Below are 22,568 nucleotides of genomic sequence, written 5' to 3'. Positions count from 1 at the left end.
AAACAATTTGGACAAGAAGAACTTTTGAAATCTGGTGCTACCAAAGAATGCTGAAGAGTAGATGGATAGATCACGTGACTAATGACGAGGGATTGAAAAGAACTGAGGAGAAAATAAGTCTGTAGCACAATCTGACTAGGGGAAGGAATCGGTTGACAGGACACACATTCTGAGACATCAAGGGATCAACAATTTAGCACTGGAGGGAGTTGGGGGATAGGGGGTAAAAATCGTAGATGGAGACGAAGAGACGAATGCAGTATGCATATTCAGAAGGATCTCGGTTGCAGTAGTTATTTCGATATGAAGAGACTTGAACAGGGCGAAGTAGTATGGAGAGCTACATTAAGCCAATATTGGCACTGAAGACCACAACAATAACAACAACAAGAATATTAAGAAGACACACAAACTTTTATGAGCCAGTTTCATGTAGGCAATCTATAATATCAAAACGTAAACAATAAAGACACTGAGTAGGCATACGTGGCAGACACGCAGTTTTCGTTGTGACATGTAATACTGCAATATCAAAATCGCATCGCCCTCCGCGAATATCGAACATCATTTTAAAAATCGTTTTGTGAGCGACATCTTATTGCCACTCTCACTTATCCTCCACGGCGCAGGATCGTGCAGAAACTTTCAGTACTTTAAACTATTTCCTTCTTGTTTTTATTGTTACGAAAGTAATTGCACCAGTATTTTCTGGTACGCAAATAGGAAATAAAGTACGGCAACTCACGTGATTTTGCTGTTAAGCACTTTTTTTTTTAGTCATCGTTCTTCTGATTGGTTTCATGCGGTCCGAAACGAATTCCTCTCCTGTGCCAACCTCTTCATCTCAGAGTAGCACTTGCAACCTACAACTTCAATTATTTGCCGGACGTATTCCAATATCTGTCTTTTTCTACAGCTCTCTCTAGTGCCATAGAAGTTATTACGTGATGTCTTAACAGATTTTCTACCCACCTGTCCCTTCTTCTTGTCAGTGTTTTCCATACATTCCTTTCCTCGCCGATTCTGCGGAGAATCTCCTCATTCCCTACCTTATTAGTCCACCTAATTTTCAACATTCTTCTGTTGTACTACATCTCAAATGCTTAGATCCTCTTGCTTTTCGGTTTTCTACAGTCCTTGTTTCACTACCATACAATGCTGTACTCCAACCGCATATTCTCAGAAATTTCTGCCTCAAATTAGTGCCTATTTTTATACTAAGATACTTCCCTTCGCCATGAATGCCCTTTTTTCCAGTGCTAGTCTGCTCCTTTGTGTCCTTGTTGCGTTCACCGTGGGTTATTTTGCCACCTAGATGGCAGGATTCCTTAACTTCACCTACTTACTAATCACCAATCCTGATGTGAAGTTTCTCGCTCTTCTCATTTCTGCTACATCTCATTGGTTTCCTCTTTCTTCGACTTACTCTCAGTTCATATTATTTACTTATTAGACTGTTCATTCCATTCTTCTTCACATTCACTGAGGGTAGCCATGTCATCAGCGAATCTTATCATTCACATCCTTTCATCTTGAATTTTAATTCTCTTCGTGAACCTTTCTTTTATTTGCGTTATCACTCCTTCGATGTATCAGCTGAGCAGTAGGGGCGAAAGGATACATCTCTGTTCTATACCCTTTGTAATCCCTGCACTTCGTCCTTGGTCTTCCACTCTTCTTGCTCCGTCTTGGAACTTGTACGAATTCTATTTTACGTTTCTCCCTGTTGCATACCCCTATTTTTCTCAGAATTTCGAACACCTTGCGCCATTTGACACTGTCGAACGTTTCCTCCAGGTCAATAAATCTTGTGGACGTGTGTTGATTTCTTTTTAGTCCTGCATCCATTATCAACCACAGCGTCAGGACTGCCTCTCTTGTGCCTTCACCTAGTCGTCATCTAACATATCCTCAATTTTCTTTTCTTCTCTTCTGTACATTATTAGGGTCAGCAACGTGGATGCATGAGCTGTTAAACTGATTGTGCGTTAATTCAGGCCCCTATCGGCTCTTGCAATGTTCGGAATTGTGTGGATGATGTTTTTCAGAAAGACAGACGGGGTATTGCCCGACGCGTACATTCTGCACAGCAACGCGAATAGTCGTATTGTGGCCACTTCCTCTAATGATTTTTCTCTTTCACCTTATTCAATTTTAAGTCTACAAAAAATGGTTCAAATGGCTCTAAACACTGTGGGTCTTAACATCTGAGGTCATCAGTCTCCAAGACTTAGAACTACTTCAACCTAACTAACCTAAGGACATCACACACATCCATGCGGGAGGCAGGATTCGAACCTGCGAACGTAGCAGCAGCCGGTTCCAGACTGAAGTGCCTAGAACCACTCGCCCGCAGCGGCCGGCTCTTAAGTCTTCCATAGTTCTTTTAACAGCAGACCAACACCGACAACGATAGTTCAGGTAAACATGCCGACGTCGCAAGCTGAAGATGAACAGATAGAGAAAGTGTATGAGGATATTGAAAGGGTAATGCAGTATGTAAAGGGGGACTAAAATCTAATAGTCATGGGCGACTGGGGAAGGAGTAGAAGGAAAGGTTACAGGAGAATATGGGCTTAGTACAAGGAGTGAAAGAGGAGAAAGACTGAGTTCTGTAACAAGTTTGAGCTAGTAATAGCGAATACCCTGTTCAAGAATCACAAGAGGAGGAGGTATACTTGGAAAAGGTCGGGAGCTACGGGAAGATTTCAATTAGATTACATCATCCAGAATGAGATTTTCACTCTTCAGCGGAGTAGAGCACTTGCCCGCGAAAGGCAAAGGTCCCGAGTTCGAGTCTCGGTCGGGCACACAGTTTTAATCTGCCAGGAAGTTTCAGATTACATCATGGTCAGACAGAGATTCCGAATTCAGATACTGGATTGTAAGGCGTACCCAGGAGCAGATATAGACTCAGATCACAATATAGTAAATGGCTCAAATGGCTCTGAGCACTATCGGACTCAACTGCTGTGGTCATTAGTCCCCTAGAACTTAGAACTACTTAAACCTAACTAACCTAAGGACATCACACACATCCATGCCCGAGGCAGGATTCGAACCTGCGACCGTAGCAGTCGCACGGTTCCGGACTGCGCGCCTAGAACCGCGAGACCACCGCGGCCGGCTCACAATATAGTAGTGATGAAGAGTAGGCTGAAGTTCAAGACATTAGTCAGGAAGAATCAATACGCTAAGAAGTGGGATACGGAAGTTCTAAGGAATGACGAGATACGTTTGAAGTTCTCTAACGCTACAGATACAGCAATAAGGAATAGCGCAGTAGGCAGCACAGTTGAAGAGGAATGGACATCTCCAAAAAGGGCCATCACAGAAGTTGGGAAGGAAAACATAGGTACAAAGAAGGTAGCTGCGAAGAAACCATGGGTAACAGAAGAAATACTTCAGTTGATTGATGAAAGGAGGAAGTACAAACATGTTCCAGGAAAATCAGGAATACAGAAATACAGGTCGCTGAGGAATGAAATAAATAGGAAGTGCAGGGAAGCTAAGACGAAATGGCTGCAGGAAAAATGTGAAGACATCGAAAAAGATATGATTGTCGGAAGGACAGATTCAGCATACAGGAAAGTCAAAACAGCCTTTGGTGAAATTAAAAGCAACGGTGGTAACATTAAGAGTGCAACGGGAATTCCACTGTTAAATGCAGAGGAGAGAGCAGATAGGTTGAAAGAATACATTGAAAGCCTGTATGAGGGTGAAGATTTGTCAGATGTGATAGAAGAAGAAACAGGAGTCGATTTAGAAGAGATAGGGGATCCAGTATTAGAATCGGAATTTAAAAGAGCTTTGGAGGACTTACGGTCAAATAAGGCAGAAGGGATAGATAACATTCCATCAGAATTTCTAAAATCGTTAGGGGAAGTGGCAACAAAACGACTATTCACGTTGGTGTGTAGAATATATGAGTCTGGCGACATACCATTTGACTTTCGGAAAAGCATCATCCACACAATTCCGAAGACGGCAAGAGCTGACAAGTGGGAGAATTATCGCACAATCAGCTTAACAGCTCATGCATCGAAGCTGCTTACAAGAATAATATAAAGAAGAATGGAAAAGAAAATTGAGAATGCGCTAGGTGACGATCATTTTGGCTTTAGGAAAAGTAAAGGCACGAGAGAGGCAATTCTGACGTTACGGCTAATAATGGAAGCAAGGCTAATGAAAAATCAAGACATGTTCATAGGATTTGTCGACCTGGAAAAAGCGTTCGACAATATAAAATGGTGCAAGCTGTTCGAGATTCTGATAAAAGTAGGGGTAAGCTATAGGGAGAGACGGGTCATATACAATATGTACAACAACCAAGAGGGAATAATAAGAGTGGACGATCAAGAACGAAGTGCTCGTATTAAGAAGGGTGTAAGACAAGGCTGCAGCCTTTCTCCCCTACTCTTCAATCTGTACATCGAGGAAGCAATGATGGAAATAAAAGAAAGGTTGAGGAGTGGAATTAAAATACAAGGTGAAAGGATATCAATGATACGATTTGCTGATGACATTGCTATCCTGAGTGAAAGTGAAGAAGAATTAAATGATCTGCTGAACGGATTGAACAGTCTAATTAGTACACAGTATGGTTTGAGAGTAAATCGGAGAAAGACGAAGGCAATGAGAAATAGTAGAAATGAGAACAGCGAGAAACTTAACATCAGGATTGATGGTCACGAAGTTAGTGAAGTTAAGGAATTCTGCTACCTAGGCAGTAAAATAACCAATGACGGACGGAGCAAGGAGGACATCAAAAGCAGACTCGTTATGGCAAAAAAGGCATTTCTGGCCAAGAGAAGTCTACTAATATCAAATACCGGTCTTAATTTGAGAAAGAAATTTCTGAGGATGTACGTCTGGAGTACAGCATTGTATGGTAGTGAAACATGGACTGTGGGAAAACGGGAACAGAAGAGAATCGAAGCATTTGAGATGTGGTGCTATAGACAAATGTTGAAAATTAGGTGGACTGATAAGGTAAGGAATGAGGAGGTTCTACGCAGAATCGGAGAGGAAAGGAATATGTGGAAAACACTGATAAGGAGAAGGGACAGGATGATAGGACATCTGCTAAGACATGAGGGAATGACTTCCATGGTACTAGAGGGAGCTGTAGAGGGCAAAAACTGTAGAGGAAGACAGAGATTGGATTACGTCAAGCAAATAATTGAGGACGTAGGTTGCAAGTGCTACTCTGAGATGAAGAGGTTAGCACAGGAAAAGAATTCGTGGCGGGCCGCATCAAACCAGTCAGTAGACTTATGACCAAAAAAAAAAGTTCTTTTAAACTGTGATTCTAATACTGGATCTCCAACCTCTACTATATCTATTCCTGTTTCGTCTTCTATCACGTCTAAAGGCAAAGCTTCCCCTCATAGTGTCTTTCAGTGCACTCTTTTCACCTGTGCGATCTCTCCTCTGCATTTAACTGTGCAGCTCCCATAGCACATTCAGTATTATCACTCTCGCTTTTAATTTCACCGAAGGTTGTTTTGACTTTTCTATATGCTAAACAGTTCTTAGACAATCATTTCTTTTTCGATTTCTTCACATATTTTCTTGCAGCCGTTTCGCCTTAGCTTCCTTGCACTTCCTATGTATATCATACCTACGTTGGTGTTATTTTGTATTCCTAAATTTACCTGAATATCTGTGTACTTCCTTCTTTCATCAATCAACCCGAGTATTTCTTCTGTCATCCATAGTCCCTTTGCAATTCCTTTCTTTGTACCTTATTTTTTCTTTCCATCTTCTGTGATTGCCCTTTTTAGATATGTCCATTCCTCTTCAATTAACTGTCTGCTAAACTATTCCTTATCGCAGTATTTTACTTCAAGCGTTTCAGTTTATTTGTTCACACTAAATTAACCTAAGGACAAAACACACACACCCATGGCCGATGGAGGGCTCGAACCTCCGCCGGGACCAGCCACACAGTTGACGACTGCAGCGCCCTAGAACGCTACGCTAATCCCGCGCGGCGTTTCAGTTTATTGCCTAGTATTTCTGTATCTCATTTCTTTGCGCACGTTGGTCACTGAAGTGTGGGGAATGAAATATTTGATGTGAGATATAGAAAAAAAGTTAACTTATTTCTTATTTTCTGGCCGTCAAGTTTGATGACAGCTAATCAAACCGTAAGTCAACTCTTCAATGTGTGTGTGCAAATTATCCGAATGCATGGTAATATCAAAACAATTTATCAAAATGAACAAAAGAAAGGAACCGTCATTAAATATTGGCTCTCATGATGCTTGCACTGGGAAGACATGGCAAAAATGGGTTTGTGAGAAGTTGACTTGTTAACTGTATCTCAAGCAACTCTTGAATTGGTCGCCGGCAGTGCAGAGTTGGCTTTGGCATCGATCTCCAGCAGATGTGACTTTTGTTGTTATACGTTCTAGGAGTGGGAAGTGCGTAATACAGAACTGACGGCCGACAACAGTTGAATGTTCCACACCATGTGTGCAGGTGAAATAATTAGAGGCATGGTTCGCTTGCGAAATTTACGCTGCTTGGCGTTTCCTCTTCATGTAGCTACTTTACGAGGGTTTCGCTCTCCCACTGCGACGAAGCTCGTATTACAGAAGTGGCACCCAAGAAATGGGTTTTGACGGGATGAGGATGCTCATGGGAATGACTCGTTGGCTGAGGAGTCAAAACTCTGATCAGTATTGGAATCGGATTGCAGAAACAGCATCAGGTTGGAGACTGGCATGAGCAAAGGAACCAAAGTCAAATGTTCATTGGAATAAGTACTGGAGCGAAATCCAGCAAAAGCTTGAAAGCGGGCCAGAACCACATGGAGTAGTCTGAAGTCGGAACAGGATCAGATCAGAACCAATGTCAAGTGCAGACTTACTCCCGACTTCCAAGTTCTTAGATAAAGTCTCAACATGAAACCTCTTCAAAGAATTATTATGAAGCCCCATTCACTAATAAGTGCCTTCACCAGGAAAGTTCACCAAATGCGCTCACCTAACCTCAACACTCTGCCAAAAACAAACTCTCTACAGGCTCTAGATTGACAATTTTTATGCAGGTTTCCCCTCTCCTACGCTTCCAGAGCTTTGAAATTTTGTCATCAGATTTTATCATTGACTGACGATGTATCTGTGCCAGCCAACAGGCAGTTCTCCTCTTCTTGATACGTCAATACAGGGTGCCAACTTTCCTCTGAATTCTCCAAAAATTCCTCAAAATATTTTATTTTCAACCAGTTGTCATGTACTTACGTCTAGCAAGAGTTCACACAGTTTTATCCCGTAGATGACGGTTCGTGGCAATTGCGTACAGGCGTACCCCTCGGGACGTCCTCGTGTTGCTACAGGATGGTCACACACTTAACACCAGGGTTAGCTCCTCCATTATGTTCCTCGCGGATTTGCAGGTTTAGCGACAGATTGCGTCTTCTTACCGTAAATCGTCAACTGAAAGCCAGTTCCCTCTCTCAATCATTTTGCAGTAAGGTCTCTTCAGTGAGGTACCATGATCTTCTCTTCATTGTCCTTGAGTCACGTTTCGCGGAAGGGTTTCCACAGACCAGCAACAGGTACTAAGCAGTCCTTTTTATGCGGAAAGCCGGTACTCCCTTGTCACACACTGCCTGTTACACTCTGAGATTCATTACAAGAGATACCTGTGTATCTCTGTAGAGGTCTTACAGTGTTAAAATTGTCTGCCAGTTTGGAAAAAAGAGGACGACGAAGCGTCATCACCAAATGATATTTCTACTGGAACAATGGAATGCAAGTAATAAATGTAGAATTACGTTATACATATTATTTAGGATAACCGGACTGCACCGTAAATAAACCCAGTAAAGGCAATGATCGAATTAATACAAGATCAACTGAGCCTCCAGCAACAGGGAAAGAAGGGATCATACTGCTGGGCTGGGAATTTCGTGAAATGAGCTAGCAGACGTAGAAGCCAAGGAGGCCTGCCACTCAGTGTGACTCTGTGTACCATTCCCCAGCAGGCAGTCATCTTGCTGTTGAGTCAAAAGGCTGCGTAACGGGGGAAAAGGAATAGCAAGGCATGAGGGACAATATGCTGCATTTGGTCATGTATTGCACATAATGGTCATTCTGCATGGATGCTGACTCACCTCTGAATGGGAAAATTTACGTTAATGATTGGTTTTATACTTTAGTGGGATTATCCCCCAATCCGTCATGCCTGTGATCTATGACTCATCATGAAACTGACGGTTTCGCCAGCTTTCAGATTACTGATATTTGATACGCAAAATTATTTACAGTAGTATGTAGAAGGAATTAATCTGATTCGAAAATAGCGTATTCCTTTATTTTTATTAAAGATTATCTGATAGTGAATGACAGCACATAAAGTACTTGTACGGGCATGGATGTGTGTGATGTCCTTAGGTTAGTTAGGTTTAAGTAGTTCTAAGTTCTAGGGGACTGATGACCTCAGAAGTTAAGTCCCATAGTGCTCAGAGCCATTTTTTAAACTACTTGTAGGCGTTCTATTTCTTGAAAATTACATTTGGCTGGGCTGGCAGTTTCTCAGACAGACAGTAGATCAAAGAGGGCCCGAAGGCCACCATTGATTTAACGTAGGCTGCAAAAGGTGACGCCGGCGCCAGGAAGACAGCGTTCGCCGAAGGCTGTTGTGTGTCCTCGACAGGATGAAGGGAGTCTCGTCGCGAGCCGACAACGGGTAATGATTTGCCCATCCGGAAGGCCGCAGAGCAGTCGGTGAAATTGTGCATGAGATGACAGCGTCGGCCGCGCGGTGTAGCCGTGCAGTCCTTGGCGTCTTGACACGGTTCGCGCGGCTCCCCCCGTTGGAGGCTTGACTCCTCCCTCGGGCATGGGTGTGTGTGTTGTCCTTAGTGTAAGTTAGTTTAAGTTAGATTAAGTAGTGCGTAAGACTAGGGACCGATGACCTCCGCAGTTTGTTCCCATTGTCCTCACCACAAGTTTCCAGTTTGACCTAAGCTCCCACGTTTTTCTACGCCGAGGGCGTTGTAAAGTACAGTAAAGGTCCCGGAAGGCGGACAACAATGACCCTTGAGCGGAGAATGCAGAGGAGATGGCGCCAGTCTGCCGATAGGAGAGCAATATACGAGTGGACACTAAGTAGGGCCTGGAAAAGCTACAGGTATTTATGGCACTATTCTCTCAGAATAACGCAGCACACCAGGTGTGAGGATTCTGTAAGTGTGAGATTGCAACTTTCTCGTCTCAAAAATACCTTATCTGGCCCCTCATATATACACTACTGGCCATTAAAATTGCTACACCAAGAAGAAATGCAGACGATAAACGGGTATTCATTGGACAACTATATTATACTAGAACTGACATGTGATTACATTTTCACGCAATTTCGGTGCATAGATCCTGAGAAATCAGTACCCGGAGCAACCACCTCTGACCGTAATAACAGCCTTGATACACCTGGGCATTGAGTCAAACAGAGCTTGGATGGCGTGCACAGTTACAGCTGCCGATGCAACTTCAACAAGATACCACAGTTTATCAAGAGTGGTGATGGGCGAATTGTGACGAGCCAGTTGCTCGGCCACAATTGACCAGACGTTTTCAATTGATGAGAGATCTGGAGAATGTGCTGGCCAGGGTAGCAGCCGAACATTTTCTGTGTCCAGAAAGGCTCGTACAGGACCAGTAACATGCGGTCGTGCTTTGTCCTGCTGAAATGTAGGGTTTCGCAGGGATCGAATGAAGGATAGAGCCACGTGTGGTAAGACATCTGCAGTGTAACGACCATTGTTCAAAGAGTCGTAAATGCGAACAAGAGGTGACCAAGACGTTTAACCAATGGCACCCCATACCATCACGCCGGGTGATACGCCAGTTGACGAATACACGCGTCCAATGTGCGTTCACCGCGATGTCGCCAAACACGGATGCGACCATCGTGATGCTGTAAACAGAACCTGGATTCATCCTAAAAAATGACGTTTTGCCATTCGTGCACCCAGGTTCGTCGTCGAGTACACCATCGCAGGCGCTCCTTCTGTGATGCAGCGTCAAGGGTAACCGCAGCCATGGTCTCCGAGCTGATAGTCCATGCTGCTGCAAACGTCGTCGAACTGTTCGTGCAGATGGTTGTTGTCTTGCAAACGTCCCCATCTGTTGACTCAGGTATCGAGACGTGACTGCACGATCCGTTACAGACATGTAGATGAGATGCCTGTAATCTCGACTGCTAGTGATACGAGGCCGTTGGGATCCAGTACGGCGTTCCGTATTACCCTCCTGAACCCACCGATTCCATATTCTGCTAACAGTCATTGGATCTCGACCAACGCGAGCAGCAATGTCGCGATAGGCTACAATCCGACGTTTTTCAAAGTCGGAAACGTGATGGTATGCATTTTTCCTCCTTACACGAAGCCTCACAGCAAAGTTTCACCAGGCGACCACCATAATGCTGTAAACAGAACCTGACAGTGGTGTTTGTGTATGAGAAATCGGTTGTAAACTTTCCTCATGTTAGCACGTTGTAGGTGTCGCCACCGGCGCCCACCCTGTGTGAATGCTCTGAAAAGATAATCATTTGCATATCACAGCATCTTCTTCCTGTCGGTTAAATTTCGCGTCTGTAGCACGACATCTTCGTGGTTTAGCAATTTTAATGGCCAGTAGTGTATAAAGAAGATAGGAATGTTGGGACGTTCGTTGGACACAACAACCTGCAACAGCATAACGCGGTCCATTTAGGCACTCTCAGGACAGAACCAAAGGAAATTTCTTTCTTTAGCCGTTGTACTCTGTGTGCGAAAATGTGGGTCTTCTATTGGCCAGTCTGGTATGGTATAGGAGTTTTGGAAAATTATGGAGAATTGAGAGAATGTCCAGGAGAACTGATACTTATCACTGGATGGCAGTTCGTGAGAGGCTAGGATTGTCTCTCGAAAAAGTAGCGAACGTTACGAGGGAAGACAGAAGGAAGGAAGGAGACTCTTCGTCCACTGCTAGTAAAACACTTCCAATTGTGCTCGCAGAATGCGGTGTGATAAGTTGTCGTTTGACTTTGCAGCTCCAATTTGAGCATGACGTAAAGTTTGAGTTTGTGTTAGGTAACTGCCTGTATTCACAGGCTTCGTATCCTACACGGTGACCACCAACAGGAGCACTGGTGAACAACACGACGCTGTAAAAAGAAAAGGTAAGATCTGCAAGCGGATTCGGCGTGGGTGCGTCGCAATGTACTCAGTTAACGTTAGAGTGTTAATGAGTTGGATGAAGACACCTTTCTGCCATGCAAAATTTCACGAACTCAAATATTTGGTAATCACTGTCGGCTGATCGTGGAAACGGATCAGTGTGCTAATAATGTAGTAACCTACCTGTCGGTATCCTGTCTTGAACCTCCGCCAACTGTTGTCACTTCTAACTGTTGCATATGCTTGAGATAATTTGTGAGTGATAAGATGTTATTACACAGGATCGTGTTACACTTCATCAGAACTACTGCACACTTTTTGGGTGGGAATTTATATATAATAAACAAAAGAACTTACGGTAAATGGCTCAAATGGCTCTGAGCACTATGGGACTCAACTGCTGTGGTCATTAGTCCCCTAGAACTTAGAACTACTTAAACCTAACTAACCTAGGGACATCACACACATCCATGCCCAAGGCAGGATTCGAACCTGCGACCGTAGCAGTCGCACGGTTCCGGACTGCGCGCCTAGAACCGCGAGACCACCGCGGCCGGCGAACTTACGGTAACTTTGGCTTTCATTACAGACGTGTCTCAACTGGCTACAAAATTACATTCCAACGACATTTTGTAGGCTGTAGGGCCGTAAATTTAACGTTAATTAAAAATTCTTAGATAACAAATGATAGTCTATAGTTTTCATTGGGCATCTACATACTGATACAGGTTAATTACCGTTAGAGTAGGACAATCATAAGCCACGTATTGATAGAGTGCATTTTATATTTTGACCAGACGCCAGTGGCTGATGTAGATGGGGCTCTGCAGTTAAATTGCTTTGGGGATTTTGTACATTGTCCGAAGTCAAACGTAAGTTCTTACGTTGGCGGGTTCAGTATGTTTCATTGTGGCTGACTCATCCTTTTTTTTAATCTAGTTATCAACTAGCTACATGTACTGATGAACAACAAAATTATGGCCACTGTCCGCTGCATGATTCAATGTCGCTGGCTGGCAATTCGGGGACATGACGCAATAAGGAACATATATACCCGGAGTTGAGAGGAATGGTGCATCATAGTAGCGATGAAATGGGCTGCAAATGGAGGTAGCCTCAGACAAAAAACACTTCGGCGAAGGGCAGCGCCATTGCCAGCTTTCAGCTTCATTGTGCAAATGGCTAACGGTGAAAAACCATCAACAGAGCTCTGGTAACACTCGCAACGCTGACTAAAACCCACATCACCAAACGCTGCGGTAATAGCAAGACGTTGCAGCAGAAAAGAAAAGAAAGTAACGTTCGCCCTGGTCCATGCTGACTGCTTCTGGTATTCGGAAGCGTGCTGCTCAGTCGTTGCTGGAGTACTTGTTATTCTCCGTGTTTTACTATTATTGTTAATATATCTTAGTAAAGCGGATATCGCACTAGACTAATCTGGTAGCTTTCTATCGAATGGGTACATACAAGGCTGACTTTTTTTTTTAACGAGAAACAGACTGATGCATTCCGTCGACGCTGGGAGTCGCATGAAATATGTGATGAGTAGTATTTTTGTGACATTACACCAGCTACATGTTGCCAAAACGAAATTGCAAATGTTGCAAATAACTGCCGAAACACTAGAGAAAGCGTGCCTGACGACTCTTAGGAGAGACACCTGGTATACAAATTGGACAATTACTAATTTGTAACTGACTAATCACAAAATTATCAGTTGAATTAGTCACGGTTGCAGAATATTAACACGAATCCTTTACAAAATAATGGAAAAACTGGTAGAATCCGACCTAGAGGAGATCAGTTTGGATTCCGGAGAAATGTAGGAACACGCGAGACAAACTGACCCTATGACTTCTAATAGAAGATAGGTTAATGGAAGATAAACGTACGTTTATAGCATATGTAAACTTACAGAAAGCTTTTGACCATGTTGACTGGAATACACTCTTTCAAATTCTAAACGTGGCAGAGACAAAATACAAGGAGCGAACGACTATTTGCAGTTTGTAGAGAAACAAGATGCCAGGTATAAGAATCGAGGGACACGAAAGGGAAGCAGTGGTTGAGAAGGGAGTGAGGTAAGTATATAGTCTATTCCCGATATTATTCAATCTGTGTATTGAGCAAGCAGCAAAGGAAACAAAAGAAATTTTTTTAGTAGGAATTAAATTTCAGTGAGAAGAAATAAAAGCTTGGGGGTTTGCCGATGACATTGTAATTCTGTCACAGAGAGCAAAGGACTTGGAAGAGGAATTGAATGGAACGGACAGTGTCTTAAAATGAGGATATGAGATGAACATCAACGAAAGCAAAACGAGGATAATGGAATATAGTCGAATTAAATCTGATGATGCTGAGGGAATTAGATTACGAAATGAGACACTTAAAGTAATAGATGAGTTTTGCTGTTTGGGAATCAAAATAACCAATGATGGTCAAAATAGGGAGGATATAAAAGGTAAACTGGCAATGGCAAGATAAGCAATTCTGAAGAAGAGAAATTAGTTAAGATCGAGTTGTCAGGAAGTCCTTCCTGAAAGTATTTATATGGAGTGTAGCCATGAGTGGAAGTGAAACATGGACGATAAACAGTTTAGATGAGAATAGAATCTTTTGAGGTGTGGTGCTACAGAAGAATGCTGAAGATTAGGTGGGTAGATCATGTAACTAATGAGGAGGTACTGAATAAAATTGGGGAGAAGAGCAATTTGTGGTGCAATCTGACTAGAAGAAGGGATCGGTTAGTAGAACACATTGTGAGGCATCAAAGGGATTACTAATTTAGTACTGGAGGGAAGCGTGGTGGCTAAAAATCGTGTAGGGAGACCAAGAAATGAATACAGTAAGCAGATTCAGAACGATGTAGGTTGCAGTGGTTACTCGGAGATGAAGAGAGCAGCACAGGATACAGTAGCACGGAGAGATGCATCGAACCAGTCTTTGCACTGAAGACCACAACTATCACCTCTATTTGAGATTTCCTGTATCGTAAAGAAGGAGTTCTTAAGGAGTAACAGCTTTAATATACATCTGAAAACACTTCTGCTGAATGTGAGACATATTTCAACGGGCAGATTAACACTCCTTTCTATACGAAAATATTAGATTCATTGGAGGGTAGTACAGATCAGTTTCCCTTGCAGTAGTATACTGGTGAATATCTCTATTGCTCTCAAAACCGGTGAATTGTTCACAACAAATTTCTTGAAATAATAAATGTACTTTGAGTCTGTGAATAATAGCTGCAACTGATACCTGCAATATTTATGACTGTGAAATCCACAGATAATTTTAATTTCTTTCGTTTGCGCAATGAATTCTTTTCGCCTATCTGAGGAGTTACCCCAGAATATAACCCTGTAAGGCACCAGAGAATGAAAATATGCAAAATAAGTTAAGTTACTCATTTTTATGTCAAGAAAGGTAACAATTATTATTGTAACAAAAGTAGTTCAAAGTAGACGTTTTAGCATGTGTAGTACAGGATCTTTTACTTAGAAATTACTACCCAGATTTCTTTTTTTTTTTTTTTTTTTTTTTTTTTTTGCTAAAATACATTCATACTAGGTTGCGGTGCTCTTTACAGTACAATAATGCATGAACTGCGCTTCTTGAAAGTTGAAAGCAGGTCCATTTGTGAAAAACCAGTTAATGACTTTAGCAAAAACATCATTTATTATTTTCAATGTGGAAGTCCGTTGTTGATCTTGACACTAATGCATGTAGCACCTACAAAAAGAACTAATTTTTTCTCCTGGTTAAAAATAGTAAATCATGTTCAGAATAGGTATATGTAAGTGTTAGAAATACATATGATGACCTTGCGTGTAACATCGGGAGCTCCATGAGGCTGTTTGCAGATGACGCTGCCGTCTGTAAGAAGTCAGGAACGCCAAGAGACTGTAGTGAGCTGCAAGAGATGCTCTAGAGAACTGATACTTGGTGCAGGGAGTGGTAGCTGGCGCTGAACCTAAATTAATGTAACATATTGCTCATACATTGGGGAAGAAACCGCCCCCTGAACAATTACTCTAAGATGAAAATCTGCTGGAAACAATAATTGCAGTAACAGTCTTACGAGCAACCGTCTGGAGTGACCTGAAGTGGAATGACCACATAAAACAAATAGCAGGAGAAGCTGTTGCCAGAGACACAGAAGAAGAATCTCAAGGAAATTTAATTTATCCAGGAAAGAAATGAATCACAAAACATTTGTTCGACCGACTGTAAGTACTCTCTGTCAATCTGAGACTCTACCAAGTTGGATTAGTAGAAAAGATAGGCAGGATCCAGAGAAGAGAGGCGCGTTTCGTCACGGGCTCGTTTAGTTGGCGTGAGAGCATTACAGAGATGCTCAACATAGTCTAGTGGCAGACGCCACAAGAGAGACGTCGTGCATCACGGAGAGAATTATAATTAAAATTCCGAGAGAGTAGTTGTCTGAAAGTATCGGACGAGAGATTACTCCCCCAGATACGCCGCACGAAATTACCGCAACGAGACAATTCGAGAAGCAAATGAGAAGATTTACCGACAATAATACTCCCCTCGTGCCATTCGCAACTGTAACAGGGCACGAGGCGTCGGTAAGTGGTACCAGAAGTACCCACTTGCACACACCGCAAGGTAGCTTATAGAGTGTAGATGCAATATATTTAAGGTTGCCTGTATTTGTAACAATGCGTACCTGTGCCACCAACACAATTTCGTAACTTAGAGCCATACTGTAAGTTTCTTATCTTCTTCTGCTAGAAACTGCCGCAAGCTGCCCTGAAAATTTGTATTTCATAAATCTCCTGTGTACTGTACCTAAATCTACATGACTAGTCAGCAATTATCGTGTAAGCACCAGGGTAAGGTGCCATCGTACCACCTTCAACCTATGTCTCTATCCTACCATTTTCTAGCAGCACGCCGGAAACACGAACACCTACACTATGTGATCCAATGTATCCGGACATCTGGCTGAAAATGACATACAAGTCCGTGGTGCCATCCATCGGTAATGCTGGAATTCAATATGGTATTGGTCCACCCTTAGTCTTGATGACAGCTTCCACTCTCACAGGCATACGTTCAATCAGGTGATGGAAGGTTTCTTGGGGAATGGAAGGCCATTCTTCACGGAGTGCTGCATTGGGGAGAGGTATCGATGTCGGTCGGTGAGGCCTGGCACGAAGTCAGCGTTCCAAAACATCCCAAGGTGTTCTATAGGTTTCAGGTCAGGACTTTGTGCAGGCCAGTCCATTGCAGTATGTTGTTGTCATGTAACCATTCCGCCACAGGCCGTGCATTATGAACAGGTACTCGATCGTGTTGAAAGATGCAGTCGCCATTCCCTAATTGCTCTTCAACAGTGGGAAGCAAGAAAGTTCCTAAAACATCATTGTAGGCCTGTGCTGTGATAGCCACGCAAAACAACAAGGGGGCCAAGCCTCCTCCATGAAGAACACAATCACACGTTAACAACACCGCCTCTGAATTTTATTGTTGGCACAATACAAGCTGGCAGATGACGTTCACCGGGCAATCGCCATACCCACACCCTGACATCGGATCGCCACATTGTGTACCGTCATCAGTCAGTCCACACAACGTTTCTCACCCTTCAGTGGTCCAATGTTTACGCTCCTTACACCAAGCGAGGGATCGTATGACATTTACTGGTGTGATGTGTGGCTTATGTGCAGTCGCTGGACTATGAAATCCAAGTTTTCTCACCTCCCGCCTAACTTTCATAGTACGCGCAGTGGATCCTGATGCAATCTGGAATTGCTGTGTAACAATCTGGATAGATGTCTGCTTGTTACACATTTCGCCCCTCTTCAACTGTCGGCGGTCTCTGTCAGTCAACAGAAGAGGTCGGCCTGTACGCTTTTGTGCTGTACGTGTCCCTTCACGTTTCCACTTCACTATCACACTGGAAACAGTGAACCTAGGGATGTTAAGGCGTGTGGAAATCACGCATACAGACGTATGACACAAGTGACACCCAGTCACCTGACCACGTCGAAGTCCGTGAGATCCGCGGAGCTTCCCATTCTGCTCTCTCACGATGTCAATGACTACTGAGGTTCGCATTCGGAGGAGAAAGATGGTCATCGAAATTTTGTGAAAAGGCCTCTCTGAATTGAAAAACTCCTTTAGTTCAGTAATTGCCATCCCAGCTCGCGTATGATATCGGTGATACACTCTCCCCTATTTCGCGATAGTACGAAATTAGCTGCTCTTCTCTGAGCACTCTGACGGTCCCCGTGAGTCATACCTGTTAAGGCTGTCACACCGCGTAGCAATTCTCCAGAAGTGGTCGGACAAGCGTAGTGTACAGAGTCTCTCTATTAGATCTGTTACATCCTCTAAGCATTCCACCAACAAAAGACAATCTTTGGTTCGCTTTCCCCACAACATTACCTATATGATCGTTCCAATTTCAGTTTTGTCGTAGTTGTAATCCTTAAGTATTTAGCTGACAGCCGTTAGATTTATGTTATTTATAGCGTGACCGAAATTTATCGGACTGCTTTTAGTACTCACGTGGATGACCTCACGCTTTTTATTTTTTAGAGACAATTTCCATTTTTCGCATCACACGCATACCTTTCTTAAATCATTTTGTAATTAATCACCTGATGACTTTACGAAGGGTAAATAACACCATCATCTACAAACAATGTAACAGGGCCGCTCATATTGTCTCCTAAATGGTATATGTAGATTAGCAACACAAGAGGGTGCGTAACATTTCCTTACGGTTGGCCAGATAATAATTTTAAAAAATAAATTCCACTTGATGATGAACCTATTAAACTAGTAGTGCTAAAACCAACAGGAGTTACTGTAATATTTCATTTGAAAATTATAACGTCCTGGGTTGGCCCCAACCTAAAACGTCCGCATTTGAAGTTAATGCGGAGTTGTGGAATTCTGGCTGCCCGTGCTATCCTCCTGCACCTCACTTACCCTGTAGAACAAAACCAGGATGGAAGCAACTCAAATCACTTAATAAAAGCAAGTCTTCTGGTCCAGACTGCATACCAATTAGGTTCCTTTCGGAGTATGCTGATGCATTAGCTCCATACTTAACAATCATATACAACCGTTCGCTCGACGAAAGATCCGTACCCAAAGACTGAAAAGTTTCACAGGTCACACCAATATTCATGAAAGGTAGTAGGAGTAATCGACTAAATTACAGGCCCATATCGTTAACGTCGATATGCGGCAAGATTTTAGAACATATATTGTGTTCGAACGTTATGGATTTCTTCGAACGAAACGGTCTACCGACACACACTCAACGTGGGTTTACAAAACATTGTTTGTGTGAAACACAACTAGCTCTTTATTCACATGAAGTGCAGAGTGCTATTGACAAGGGAGTTCAGATCGATTCCGTATTCCTTGATTTCCGGAAGGTTTTTGACACTGTACTACACAAGCGGCTCGTAGTAAAATCGCGTGCTTATGGAATATCGTCTTTTATGTTAGCGGATTTGTGATTTCCTGTCAGAGAGGTCACAGTTCGTAGTAACTGACGGAAAGTCATCGAGTAAAACAGAAGTGATTTCAGGCGTTCCCCAAGGTAGTGTTATAGGCCATTTGCTTTTCCTGATCTATATAAAGAATTTGGGAGACAATCTGAGCAGCCGTCTTCGATTGTTTGCAGATGACGCTGTCGTATATCGACTAATAAAGGCACCAGAAGACCAAAACAAACTGCGAAACGATTTAGAAAAGATATCTGAATGCTGTGAAAAGTGGCAGTTGACCTTAAATAAGGAAAAGTGTGAGGTCATCCACAAGGGATGGAACCGCGAGACCACAACGGTCGCAGGTTCGAATCCTGCATCGGGCATGGGTGTGTGTGAAGTCCTGAGGTTAGTTAGGTTTAAGTAGTTCTAAGTTCTAGGGGACTGATGACGTCAGATGTTAAGTCCCATAGTGCTCAGAGCCTTTTTTTTTTTTTTTTTTTTTTTTTTTGCTAAAAGGGACTCGTTAAACTTCGGTTACACGATAAATCAGTCTAATCTAAAAGCCGTAAATTCAACTAAATGCCTAGGTATTAAAATTACGAACAACTTAAATTGGAAAGAACACATAGAAAATGTTGTGGGGAAGGCTAACGAAAGGCTGCGTTTTATTGGCAGGACACTTAGAAAAAATGTTACAGACCTACTAAGGAGACTGCCTACACTACGCTTGTCCGTCCTCTTTTAGAATACTACCGCGCGGTGTGGGATCCTTACCAGGTAGGACTGATGGAGAGTACATCGAAAAAGTTCAAAGAAAGGCAGCACGTTTTGTATTATCGCGAAATATGGGAGAGAGAGTTACAGAAATGATACAGGATTTGGGCTGGAAATCGTTAAAAGAAAGGCGTTTTTCGTTGCGACGGAATCTTCTCAGCAAATTCCAATCACCAACTTTCTCCTTCGAATGCGAAAATATTTTGTTGACACCGACCTACGTAGGGCGGAACGATCACCACGATACAATAAGTGGAATCAGAGCTCGTACGGAAAGATATAGGTGTTCATTCTTTCCGCGCGCTATACGCGATGGGAATAATAGAGAATCGTGAAGGTGGTTGGATTAACCCTCTGCCAGGCACTTAAATGTGATTTGCATAGTATCCATGTAGATGTAGAGGAACAATCGATCTTTGTTATCAGAGAAGCGCCCCGGTGTCATGTTTGGTGGCCGGGACGGAGGGGGGTGGCCTATCTCCGGCACTGCATAAACAAGAAAGAAGACCTGTGGACGTGGGGTAGGCGGGGAGCGACTCTTCGTGCCCGCCCCTGCCGGCGAGCAAACAGCGCAGCGCCTGTTGACTGTGGCCGCTGCGGACACTGGCTGGCGCCTTGATGTCGAGGGCCTCCGCCACTTGGCGCCTTTGTTCCCCGCGGCAGACCAGAACAGGCAAGGTGCCGGGGCAGCCAGGCCGCTTATCGCACGTTCTTGGCGGGCCGAGGACTCGCCGATGACTCACGCCGCCTCTGCATGAGCAGCTCTTCACGCGTTCACGGTATCGTGCTTCCACACCACCGTCTCGCAATACGCTACAGCCAGGCTCTCTTTCTTCTAGCAGCGATCGTGACGACTAATTCGTTATGGTGCTGCCAGTGAATTGTTAAACGAGCTGTCGAATGCGTGAGCCAAAACTCTTCAAAGCCGGTCTCTCAGGGGACGTGAAAAACTACTAGGCGAGGAGCTTGTCACTTCACAGCGAGGAATTTCACGCTACACTGCATTGCGTAGCAAGAGGTAAAGAATCTGGCACGTCAGATTTTAGACTTCTGGAGAGGAACGTGGCGAACGGCATCGGCTTTACTTCAGAAGCAGAATTTAGAACACACCATATTGTGTAGAGTTAAACATATTTCGTGCTTTTCGTTTTCAGGGTTCCATACCTCATTCTGAAAATGCGGAATCCTTGTAAGAATAACCCGTGTAAGCATCACTTTTCAGTCCATCTGTCTGTCTGGCCGATTGTTAATGACTCACTTTCTCAGGAACGAATAGCTGCACGAAGTTGAAATTTATGGCCAGCCGGTGTAGGGAGCGGTTCTAGGCGCTTTAAGCTGGAAACGCGCTACCGCTACGGTCGCAGGTTCGAATCCTGCCTCGGGCATGGATGTGTGTGATGTCCTTAGGTTTGTTAGGTTTATGTAGTTCTAAGTTCTAGGGGACTGATGACCTCAGAAGCGAAGTCCCATAGTGCTCAGAGCCATTTGAGCCATTTGAAATTTATGTTAGTACGGTCTGTCTTCCCTTGGTGGTGCGAAAAATGTAAACTTATAAGTCAGAGCAATCAAGACATATGACCATTTGATTCACGTATTTTGATTCTCACAAATTCACTCATCAAAACCTTTAGGATACTTCCTGTTGACCTAGAATTATGAAATTTGGGGAGCACCAAGGCTTCACAGAAAAGGTAAAAGAAAAGAAAGGCGAAAATTGTTAACTTGTAATTATATCACACGGAATTTTTTTTATCTGACTCTGTTCCTCCATCTGCTATGATCTCTTTTTCTGAAGAATGCGTAGACGTATCAAGTAGAAATTTGTCACACAATAACACGATCGTCCCTTCTAAGTCAAATCAATCAAAAGATACGGCCGTTCACGTCACATATTTTGATTCTAGCTTCAAAACACGTCAAACGCACAGGGTACTTCCCGCTGACCTAGGAAGAAGTAAGGGTTTACAATACAAGTAAGGAAGTTTTTGGTTTGTAATTATATCACACGAAGTTTTGTCATTTGTTATCCAGCTATCTGTTCACCTGATAACACCCGTTTTTCTCAGGAATTACAATATCGAAAGCGAAATTACACAAGAAAATTAAACTTGAAACATTTTAGAAAGTCTCGGAATTCTTGGGACCGATATGTCGCCAGGATCGATATCAGTAAGAGAGAAAAAGCGACGAAATTCTCGATTCCAGAGATTCTCGAATCCCAGAGAGGGTGAGATACCTATACATGTAATTAAGTTTGCACCGAAGCGTCAGAGCGTGAGTCCTGCCCATACTTTGCCAACTTTTGTTTTTATTATAGACTACGTGGTATGCATATAAGCTTATTTAAAACATCAGCATATTGAGAATCTTTCGAAATCGCGTGGTTTTCAGTACGATTTCTTAAAGACGGTGTCTCAAACCTTTTGGGTCAAATTGAAACAGGTGATAGGAGGTCCACAACCGAGTAATTTCAGATAGTGAACCAATGGTAGGAAATGCACATTTACTGTGTTACGGACATACACAGCGCACACCTGTAACAGCAACGTAACTCAAAGCAATTTTTTAAAGTACTACTCTAGGGGCACTACATCCTGCTTCACCGTACATTTATTGCATGTCTGCCAACTCCTGTATCGAGTAACGTTCCAGCTCTGACTACGCGCCATGCCCTGTACTCAGTAACACCCCACCATCGACACATCAGAAGCTGTCTGATGCAATTGACACCTGACATCAGGCATAGCTGAGTGCCTGTGGCACAGTCTAAAGCGCCTGTGGGACCAATTCGGTCGTCATATGGCACACGTAGAAATCTGTAGAGTATGTCTGCTTGGTAGTCAGGAGTGTACAGTGTTTACCATTCACCGCTTGTTCCCATGTACAACACACACCCGGGATTTCGCGAGAGTGCGCCAGAATTGACGCGCTGTTGCCATGCACGCACTGAGACTGGCGATCGTCACTTTGAACGATTGGCATGAGCTACGTTCTTGTTATGCGATGTACGCTGTGTTTGTACATAACACACTAAATACCCTCCTGGAAATGGAAAAAAGAACACATTGACACTGGTGTGTCAGACCCACCATACTTGCTCCGGACACTGCGAGAGGGCTGTACAAGCAATGATCACACGCACG

Source organism: Schistocerca gregaria, chromosome 6 (genome assembly GCF_023897955.1).
Source record: "Schistocerca gregaria isolate iqSchGreg1 chromosome 6, iqSchGreg1.2, whole genome shotgun sequence".
Lineage (NCBI taxonomy): Eukaryota > Metazoa > Arthropoda > Insecta > Orthoptera > Acrididae > Schistocerca > Schistocerca gregaria.
This window is presented reverse-complemented; position numbering follows the sequence as displayed.